This window comes from Dryobates pubescens, chromosome 2, assembly GCF_014839835.1.
Source record: "Dryobates pubescens isolate bDryPub1 chromosome 2, bDryPub1.pri, whole genome shotgun sequence".
Classification (NCBI taxonomy): Eukaryota; Metazoa; Chordata; class Aves; order Piciformes; family Picidae; genus Dryobates; species Dryobates pubescens.
The window spans coordinates 28870727-28880756 of NC_071613.1; positions in this window are offsets into that span (position 1 = coordinate 28870727).

Here is a 10030-nt window from a genome sequence, read left to right on the forward strand (position 1 = left end):
TACAGACTTCCACTTCATGTTGTTGCTGCCTCATATACCTGTGGGTTCTTTTCTAATAAAACCAGAATAATCTCGTCTTTTCCTTATACATAGAGTTTGACCCTCTAGAGGTCAAACTACATATTGCTTACTGCAGCTATCAGGTTAAACTTTTAGATGATATTAAAATAAAATCAAAATTTAATATCTCACTACGCTTTGGAAGTTATTAAAAGTGATGTAAAAACTCTGGTTTTGCTGATTTCAGGATGATCTGAGAGTGTATTAAAGTCCATTTTTTTGTAGCCAGGCATACTAAGGTTTCATGATAACAGTGGAGTATGCGATTAAATTTTCCTTGGATTCAGCAGATTACTGTTGATGACTCCATTAGCCCTATTCTACATCTTTGGGTATTTTCACACTCTCTTTAGTAAGAAATAATACCATAAGTCTCCAAAGTGTCCATGTGGAACATAAAAAAGATGACCATTAATTCAATCCTCCTTTCATAATCCAAAGTAATTTTGTAAATGTTTTTTATAAAACAAATTATTCTATATAGCATTTTGTCTGTTTGATCAAATTTCCTTTAATTAGTCAAATTCCATGAGCAGTTGCATGTGGGTTCTGTATTACGTGCAGTATCCTGCAGTAGGTTTTCACAGAGCAGCTCTGCAGGACGAACGAGAAATCAGTGAGGAGCAGGGCATTTGGAAACAGAAGTGAAGTGATTCTTGACTATTCTCATGATCAGATCTCCCTCCTGGTTTACAGGAATGTGTATTTAAGCTGTTAGTTTAGCAAATTATTTGTCAGTCCTAAACATTTTGTAAATAATTTGTAACACGGATTAATATTAAGCTGGATGGTCATCATACAGGAATGTTATTATTATTTGTTGAATAATTGAAACACTTCCACCATTATTCTCCTCCTGTTTTAATAGTTTTAGTTTCTCTGTCAGAAATTATGGCATGTGAATTAGGCAAACAGCTGCATACCCTTGGGGGTAAAAAACAAACTGAGTATCTTCAAAGACACCGGTCTGCAAGTAATTCACCAATTGAAATGTATTTGTATAATCAGTTTGATGAATATTTACAGTTAATTTTACAAACAGAGAAGTCAGGATCATGTGATGGTCAAATCATAAGTAGAAAAAATGGACTAAATTAAACAAATTACTTTCTACCATAAACAATTCATTCATCTCTGGGTCTGGGAAAATTGCATTGTGGAAATACATTCTTCTTTTTCTGCCTAAAGAGGATTAACAGTGTGAGGGCAGTAAACTCACATAAAGAAGGCAAAATTTTAGATTGTATCAGGGAAACTACTTGGAAAAGCACAATCTCTAGTAGTACTGCAATGATGGGATAGAGGAGGATTGTTTAGCTGCTTATTTGACCTTTATTGGAGGAAAAATGCAACCTTCCTTTTCAGTGTTTCCACTTGACTGTTTTGTGAAGAGGTTTAACTGACATCACTTTGATATTTCAACACCTGCTCTTGGCTCTTCTTTTTGTCCCTGGGGGTAGGTTATGTTCATTTTTCTTTGTTCATTAGCTCAAAATAATCTGTTGAACCTAAGCTAATATCAGAGTACTAAAATCAACATCAGTTTTAGACAGGCAGAAGCCTCCAAAGGTGTGGGGGGCAAGAGATAGCACAGGAGCACTCAAATTCCTGCTGCAACCTGGTTGTAAACACTGATATGAAGTGAGAAAAGCACACATCATACACAAGTCAGGCACAAACAGACAGTCTAAGGTGCAGTTGAAGTGGTAAAATATTGGTTTAAGACAGCAGTATAGATTTCAAAACAGAAGGAACAACTCCACAGTCAGAACTCAGGTTGCAGCCATACTGTTTGTTGTTGTCCCATCCACTGAAAGAGAGAAGTGAACATGGGATAAGCAGTTGGGAAAACTTATCTGGGGCCCAGGCGCTGTGTCAGAGTTTCAGAAGACTTGACTCATCTCTTCCAAACAGCACCAGCCTCTGTGAATCTGCATGACAGGGATCCTCTTGGGTTGCTGAGAAGCATTTCATCTCATTGCATCTTGCTGAATATAAAACTCAAGGATCTAGGGAGTCAGGGGCTCTCATACCAAAATCCACAGAACACCCTGCTTGGCTACTACCCACCTGCACTGCAGAGTATTCCTTTCATCTACAGTGGAAGTAGTGCCATCCAGACCCCATTTCAACCTGACAGCAAAGTCATCCCCCATATATTTTCTTGTGCAAAAACATTCCAGTTTGCCTAAATAGGAATACATTCATGCACAAACCAATGTGTGACATTTGCTGCTTTTTAAATAAGGTCAACATCTGGACACAGTTTGGCTAAACTTAAATCCTGGCCTGAGAAAAATCAGTGGGAGTTTTGCCATGGGTTTCACTGGGCCAGGATTTCATACCAGCTCAATTTTTGACCTGTTGAATTCTGTTAAACTGGTAAGCCTAAACTGTGGAACATGTGAGAAGACTGCTTCCCCACATTTTGGTTTCAGCTATATCCCATCCTGGTCTTGGAATAATAAATAATCCTGTTTCTAGTTCTGGACACAACACAATGGCAAGGTAAGAGTTGTATGTATTCTTCAGTTAATGTAAAGCTGCAGATTTTGACTTTAGATCTATGCTCCCTAATTTTTGCAGGTGCTCAGGTTTTGTGTGAGGCATGCAAGCTATAGGCTGCGGTATGCTTATGTGACTACATCCCATTTTAGGAAGTGATGCTGGAAGGATGTGGATTAGCTGGTTGGTTAGTTATTTCATTTTTGGTTGTTCTGTCAGCATTGCTGTTATTCAAGTAAGGAAGACATGGGCTTAATTTTGATGTCTTTCAGACATAATCTTACATTTCATAAGTGTAGGAACCAGTTGAAAGGCTTGAGATCAGTTTCCAATCCAAATGGTTCAGAACTTGAAAAATATCCTAAATTTGGCTCTTGACACCATAAAGCCTTCTAAGTGTGCCCTCTCACCAAAGAACACATGCAGATGTCTTCTCTAGTTTGTCATCTTAATTTTCAAAGCTATCTTTGCTATAAGGTAGCAAATGTATTCAAATAGAACTTGACTTCAGAAAGATGTGGTTGTGCTGCATTGCAGGCAGTCTGCATAGGTCATTTACACCTAGGTAAATGCACTTTAAGGGATGTAGCTAAAAGCCCATGAGGTTTGTTTCCCAGCAAGGCCAGAAGTGTCTGGGGATGGCATAATCAGCCCTCTGCACAGCATTTGTGAAAACCTTGATGATAAGAGACTGTTTTCTCCTGAAGGGGACTAAAAGCACAAGAGACTTCATCAGCTTGGAACACTACCATTTTTTTGAACACTTTCACAAAGAGCTCTGTGCACCTTGCATCAGATGCCAGGCTCAGATAAGAAAGCTTGAGAGGCATCCGCACTGTAATGCAGTCTGGCAGAAAATGTTTTAGCAATAATGCTGATGAAACAGGAGAACTAGAGCTCTACTTGCTGTACAGTTAATATGCTGGTCTTGTGAACAAAATAATAAAAACACAGTTAAAGTCTTCTTTTCAGAGGAGTGAACTACTTCCAGCTTCCATGGCCTTCTTTTGGAAATTGAAGAAGGGAAACAGAAAAATCAGGTGTATAGACCTCAAGATGGTACATTTTAAAGCACTTGGAGACTTATTTGGGAGGATCCTACTCTAGAGACCTACAAGGGAAAGGCTACTAAGAAAGAGAAGATGGATAGTAAGAAACTAGAAGATTACTGAGGATGAATATACAGCCCTATATACTTGTATATAGGGTTGAAACACAAAAGCAAGAGCACAAAATGAGGTAACCTGAGCAAATTCCCTAAAGGGTAACAAGAAACACTTCTGCAGGCATGGTCAGAGAAAACAAAAATGAAATTAAAGGAAATGGCTAATTTTGAACAGAAAAGATAAACGTTACTAAGAAAGTGTGGTGTCTTTGCCTCAGAGGCTTCAGGAGCCAGCTGCAGGCAGGTAAACATAACTGACACCATGGCAAGTAGTATGATCTGCACATAGGATAAGGAGTGAATGGTTTGAAGAGGGCATTAAGAAGCCAACTGTATTCAAATTAACTGAGTTTTATGAATTATAGCCCAGACTACTTGGAGAATTACCTGATATGATTTCAGAACTATTTGTAGTTCTGTCAAGAAAGGTGAAACATCAAAGAAAGGAAGAGGGCAAATGTAATGCTTCTCTTTTTAAAAAGTGAGAAAGAAGAGACAGAGCATTACGGAGAGTTTCTTTCAGTTCCTGCAAAAATGCAGGAAAAATACATTATTCATAAGTACCTAGAGGAAAAAAGGAAAAGTACAGCTTTCCAAAGAACAGCCCATGTCAAACCATCTAATTTCATCATTGGATGAGGTAAGCCTTACCATGCTGACAGGGAAAAGCACTAAATGCCATATATCTCAATTTTCATAAGGCATTTGGCAGAGCTTTATATAAGCAAGGAAGAGAAATATAACCAGATGAAAACTGAGTATCAAACTGATTGGAAACAAGGCTCAGTAGCTACAGACAATTTGCTGTCAAAATAGAAAGATAAACTGAGCTCTTCAGTTCTGAGCTCCCCAGGAGTCTGGTCTGGCCTGGCACTGTTCATTATGTTCATTAATGACTTGGATGATTAATAGAGTCTGATTTTCAAATCTTCACACAGCTTGGGGTGGGAAGGACTATAGGCATGTGTGAGGATAGGATTCAAATAGTAAAATCTGAAAAAAAAATTAGGACTGGCCTTACACAAATACCATAGAGTACAAGGTTCAGTGTGCAGCATGATTATACAGTGAGGAACAAGTGAGACAGCAGCTCTGCAGAAGAAAAATAATCCATGAGGACCCATCCATAGATTACAGGCTAAATATGAATCACTAATATCATGAAAAAGCAAAAAAAAACCCCACATTGGACTGAAAGTTATGTGAAGTTGTCCTTAAATTGGTTCTACATCAGTAGTGACTTAGACTAGCACGTGATGGTTGGAGTACTATGTAGCCAGAAAGCTGTGCCTGGCTGGAGAGAGGTGAAAGGAATGCAGCAAGATCAATCAGAAATTTGGAAAGCATTGAAGAAGGTGTGTTCAATAAAGAAGAAGGGACTGAGTGGAGGATAACAGTCCTTGAAGACACAAAATGCTTTGGGCAAAGAAGAAAGAATCAAGTGTCCTCTGTATTTGTCATAGGTAGGGCAGGGTGTGATGGTATTTCACTGCAGCAAGAGACACTTCAGCATTAGGAAAAGCTTCTAAAGGTAACTACCCAAGCAGAGGAGAACACTGACCACAGTGACTATTCTAGTGCTGGTGGCTTTCAACAGGTTAGTCATCCATCTTCATTGGTTTAGGTGGCTTACAAATCCTGCTTAGGGTCATGATCCCCTCATGCCCCTTGTTCTATAGCCAATTGGAAGTATATAGCACATCACAGTGAGCAGATACATCACTTGTAAAGCTTTGTGAACCTTCTGTAGATGAAGCCTCTTTGCCTTACTCAAAGATCTTAAATATAAGGAGAGTATTTGCACACAGCATCCTGCCACCTGTGGAACAAATGACCTGGCTTCCTTTGAAATACTTCATATAAAAAGAGCTTCCTTGACTCTCTGGTGAAATTAACATACTACACATACTACACATTACATGTAGTTTGCTCACTGGTTTGTCAAACCCATGCAAGTTTTTAGTAAGTACTGCTTCAAGTTTTGGAATGTTTTACTCAAACACAATCTATCCAAGTAAGGAAACCTTGGTGAAGTATGCTGTCAGGTTGATGGTGAGCTTCCAATGAAATTATACACCCGCTTACCATCAAATCAGGCAGTAATGTTTTCCTGAGTTACTGTGGTATTCAGCAAGTTACTACATATTTATTATAAATCAAACAGCAAGTTGCAGACATCAAAAGAGCAATGTTACTAGCCAAACATTGCTTGTTTAAAAACACTTAGAGCTTGTACATCCGGAAGTTTCTTTTATGGGAGAAAGCTTTATTTGAAGATTTCCAGTACTCCTGGGTTTTAGTTCCACAAAATCCAACAAAACAGCTGTGTTTGGTATTTTGGGTTATTCCTGCTTACAACCTCAGCTGAGACCAGGATGTGTACATAACAGTACAAGAATGGAAGTGCACAGATGAGGCATCTGACACAGCCACATTCAGCCAAGTCACCCAGGAGATGAAGCCAATGGCCCTACTATCACTGGTAGCACTGAGCAGCACTTCTTCCAGGAAAGGGAGGCACTACCTGAAACAATAAATGTTATATGCAGTGCTCATTCAGGAAAAAAATGCCCTTCCCAACCCAAAAGACTGACTTAAACTTTCACATAGCCTGTGATATTCAGTTTTAGGAATAGAAATAAGAATAGCCTTGGGAAAGCCAGACAACTCCAGCAGGCCTCTCTCTGCCTCCAGTGGTTTCCTAAATGAACTCTGATATTTTGCCCAGACTGCAGGTCTTCGGCTTACAGCTATGTTTTCTCCACATCTCTTGTGGCTGGTAATGTTCTTCAGGACAACTTGCCCTTCTCCCACAGGCCTGGGAGCCTTCTGAGAGGTTCCCCAAAAGATGCCCATGACTATGGGATCACACATGATACGTTAGTCATCACAGTTGCTGTCTGCAATATGCATCCTGCTCTTCTTTATGGAATAGAGATCACCCCTCTCTGATATCCTCCATTCATCTGTTTGTTTTATAATCCCTTCAATCTTTCTGCACTGTAGTGTTCCTCACCATGGGACACATTTTTCCAGCCACTATCCTGTCTCTCTTCTTTTCTGGATATAGATATTAATTTGCCTCATACCCTTTTCTCTAGACTCTGCAGAGGCCCTTAGAAAAAGGAATGCATCTCTGCCAATTTCTGTGGTTTCTTTTGCAAAGGACAGTGTGTCCCCATGTCCAGCCAGCTCCTTGCAGATGTTTATTCAAACTGCCAAATTTTTAGAGGTTTTCCCGCTTAATTTCTAGTGTGCTGGAGTTGTTTGCAGAATGCCATGGTAACAAGGGAAAATACTTCTGTGTTATTTTACAGTAAGGAAAAGTCTGAGGAGCTAGGCCCCAAAGTCTCAGTGGCCTTCTTCATTCTTCTATTTCTCACAACTCTTCAGGCAAGGATATTTCTGTGTTGAGAAATTGCTAGCCCAGAGGAGCACAGATTGCCCAGGGATGTAGTTGAGGTCCTATCACTGGACACATTCAGGATCAGACTTGAAGTCACCCTGGGCACCCTAATCTAGTTGGAGGTGTCCCAGCTGACTGCAGAGGGGTTGGAAAAGATGGCCTTTAAGGGTCCCTTCCAAGCCAATGCAATCTGTGAATCTATGAACACAATCTGCAACAGGTCACCTAAATATGATTACAATAGAAGTAATAGGACACATTCGAGATATCATGGGTAACAGATGTATTTTAGCTATTCTGCAACTTACAGAAACTATATGGAAACATTACCCAGTGGCAATATCAAGGAAGAGTTTTCTCAGTGACTAATGTAAGGAAAATGATAGTCAAATCTGCAAGGCATAGATGAAATATCATTCATTGGCTTTTACCTGCAAAGTTAATTAATCTAATTACTTTAGAAAGGATAAATTGTGCTATTAAAAAAAATTAATAAAATCCCACAGGAAAAGATCAGCCTTCTTTCAGTCTTTTTGGTACTGCACCAAAAAACTGCAATAACTTTAACAAAGGAATGAATGCTTGTCAGACTTCTGTTGTGTTCTGTGCACTTATTCAGCCCCTATCTGCTGAGTGTAGCAGGGATCTTCAAGGTACTGTTTTCTACCAGGTTTAAATCAGATACAGCATAACCTTTTCTTACTATTTGATGTGACCTCTGAGTACACTAATGTGTCACAGTACAATATCATAATTCTCTTGGTGCAAGTGCAGACACATGCATCCAGAGTCCCCTTGGCTTTTCTGCACCTTAGTGATTTGAACAACAGCAACAAAACAGCAAAGAATATTCTTTAACCCTGTGACCATAGACCATTCTTTGCATGTCTTTAGTCTCTTTCTTATTGTCATCTGAGGTTTGTAAAATTCTAGTCCATTTTGGAGCCACAGAATTTTATCTGTAAGACAGAGACAAATGCACACTATTTAGAAAATCGCCAATGTATTTTCTTCTAATTAAAAACAGATAATGTGTGACAAAAACCTTGTTCCAGGTTTGCAATGAGTTTTGTTCAAATATTCAACCCCACAAGTCTTTTTAGCTGTGCAGATTACTTCTCTGTACAAATTTTCTCTATCAGTTTCCTGTAACATCTCATTAGTAAATCCAGTAATTCATGTTGCCATTAGACTGCAAGGGGTCCTAGCTTAGAGCTTCACCTACTTGCAGGACTATAATGAACAGCAAGCTTGAAGGTGTGAGTGACTGAGCAGCAAATAGGCACAATTTTCTAACCTGTAGCCTACAGATGAAGCACAACTAGGGTATAGCTAGGGTAGCATCAAGATGGGGCTTTAGAAATGGACAAAACTTCAGAAGTCAGTGATGTATGAGTTTTAATTTTGTTGGCTGCTACCTGAATGTATCTGACAGTGCATTTTCTCTTTAATATAAATTATTCTCAATTGCCTGTCTGACTAGCATAGATTAATTTTGATGTGAAAGTTAGTCTCCCCCATCCCCCAGCAAATCCTTAGACACTGTGTACTTGTACAGCTGGAAAACCCCAGTGAAGCAAGATAAACTTAGCAGCAAGTGATAGCCACAGCTTAATGAAGGGTGGCAGTTCTGCCCCAGGGAGGTGTCTAACGGATGTGGCTATTCTGATGGCTTGGTCTTGGGCTGTTTATCTTTCCAGCACATTTGTTGATACATATTTTGCTGCATATATGTATAGACAAAACCAGTAACTGCTTCAGTGTCAGGAGAATGCCGGCATAGAGACAATATGCTTGTACTAGACTCCCAACACCAGCCAGCCACACATCTTCTCTCCTCTGGCTCGTCTTTAACACTGTATAAAAAGCAGTTTTTCCAGGTCCAATGAGCTGCACAGAAATTAGCATTTTTCCTGCATATCCCTGAGCTGGAGGACTCCTTTTGAAGCATTGATGTCTTGTTTAATTTGATGTTTCAATTACTGAGTGCAATAGCCTGCACTAAGGGAGCCAAGCAATTAAAAGGAATCTATTACTTCTTTTTCAAAGTACCAGTGTAAAACAGTGAGGCTAGAAATCAAGACTCAGAACACAAATGCATTTAGACAAATAGGCCTTAAATGTCAAAGCTAAAAGTTAAGACAAAACTGAAAAGAGAAGCAAGAGCTCTCTCCTTTTCCTCTCCATTTTCATTTACTGTTACTAGTCCTTACCCAAGACTAACCACTTTGAGGACGCAAATATTTTCTGTCTCTCCCTGGTTTTGAGATTAATGCTTTCTGAGCAAACAAAAAGTGCTGTAGATGCAGCTGTGTCTTGGAATTCAAAGATATGTCAGTAAAGAGCACAGACCAGTCTCTGTGAAGGGCCTCGTTTCATACCAAAAGTAAATAGCCACTGCCACACAAACCTGTGCCATGACCAAATACTGGAAAACATGACTGGACATTTTTCCCATAGTCATGAGGGAAGGTTAGACTTGTCTAAACTGGCTTTCTTTGTGTGATGTTTTAAGTTGATGCACTGAACCTAGAACACATATTTTAAGCATTAACCAGTGAAAACACAAGCAACTTTTCAGAGTGGCCTTTCCTATTTAGCACTGAAGAATTACACTTTAGAAACAGATGATCTTTGCTGCCATACCTCCATTCAAACATGACAATAAGCAGTAATCATTCCAGGCTTATTTGTTGTTTCTTTCTGTTATAATTTCACAATTTTTTAAAAACCCTATAGAAGCTTTTACTACAGATAAAAATGCTCATCCTTTGTTGCTGCATTCTCCTTATAGCATCATCTTTATCAGGGCACAAAAGACTCATGCATATTTATTTACATTTGTTGTAAAAATGTCATTGATTGAAGTAAGAAAGGTCCAGGCCAACAAACAG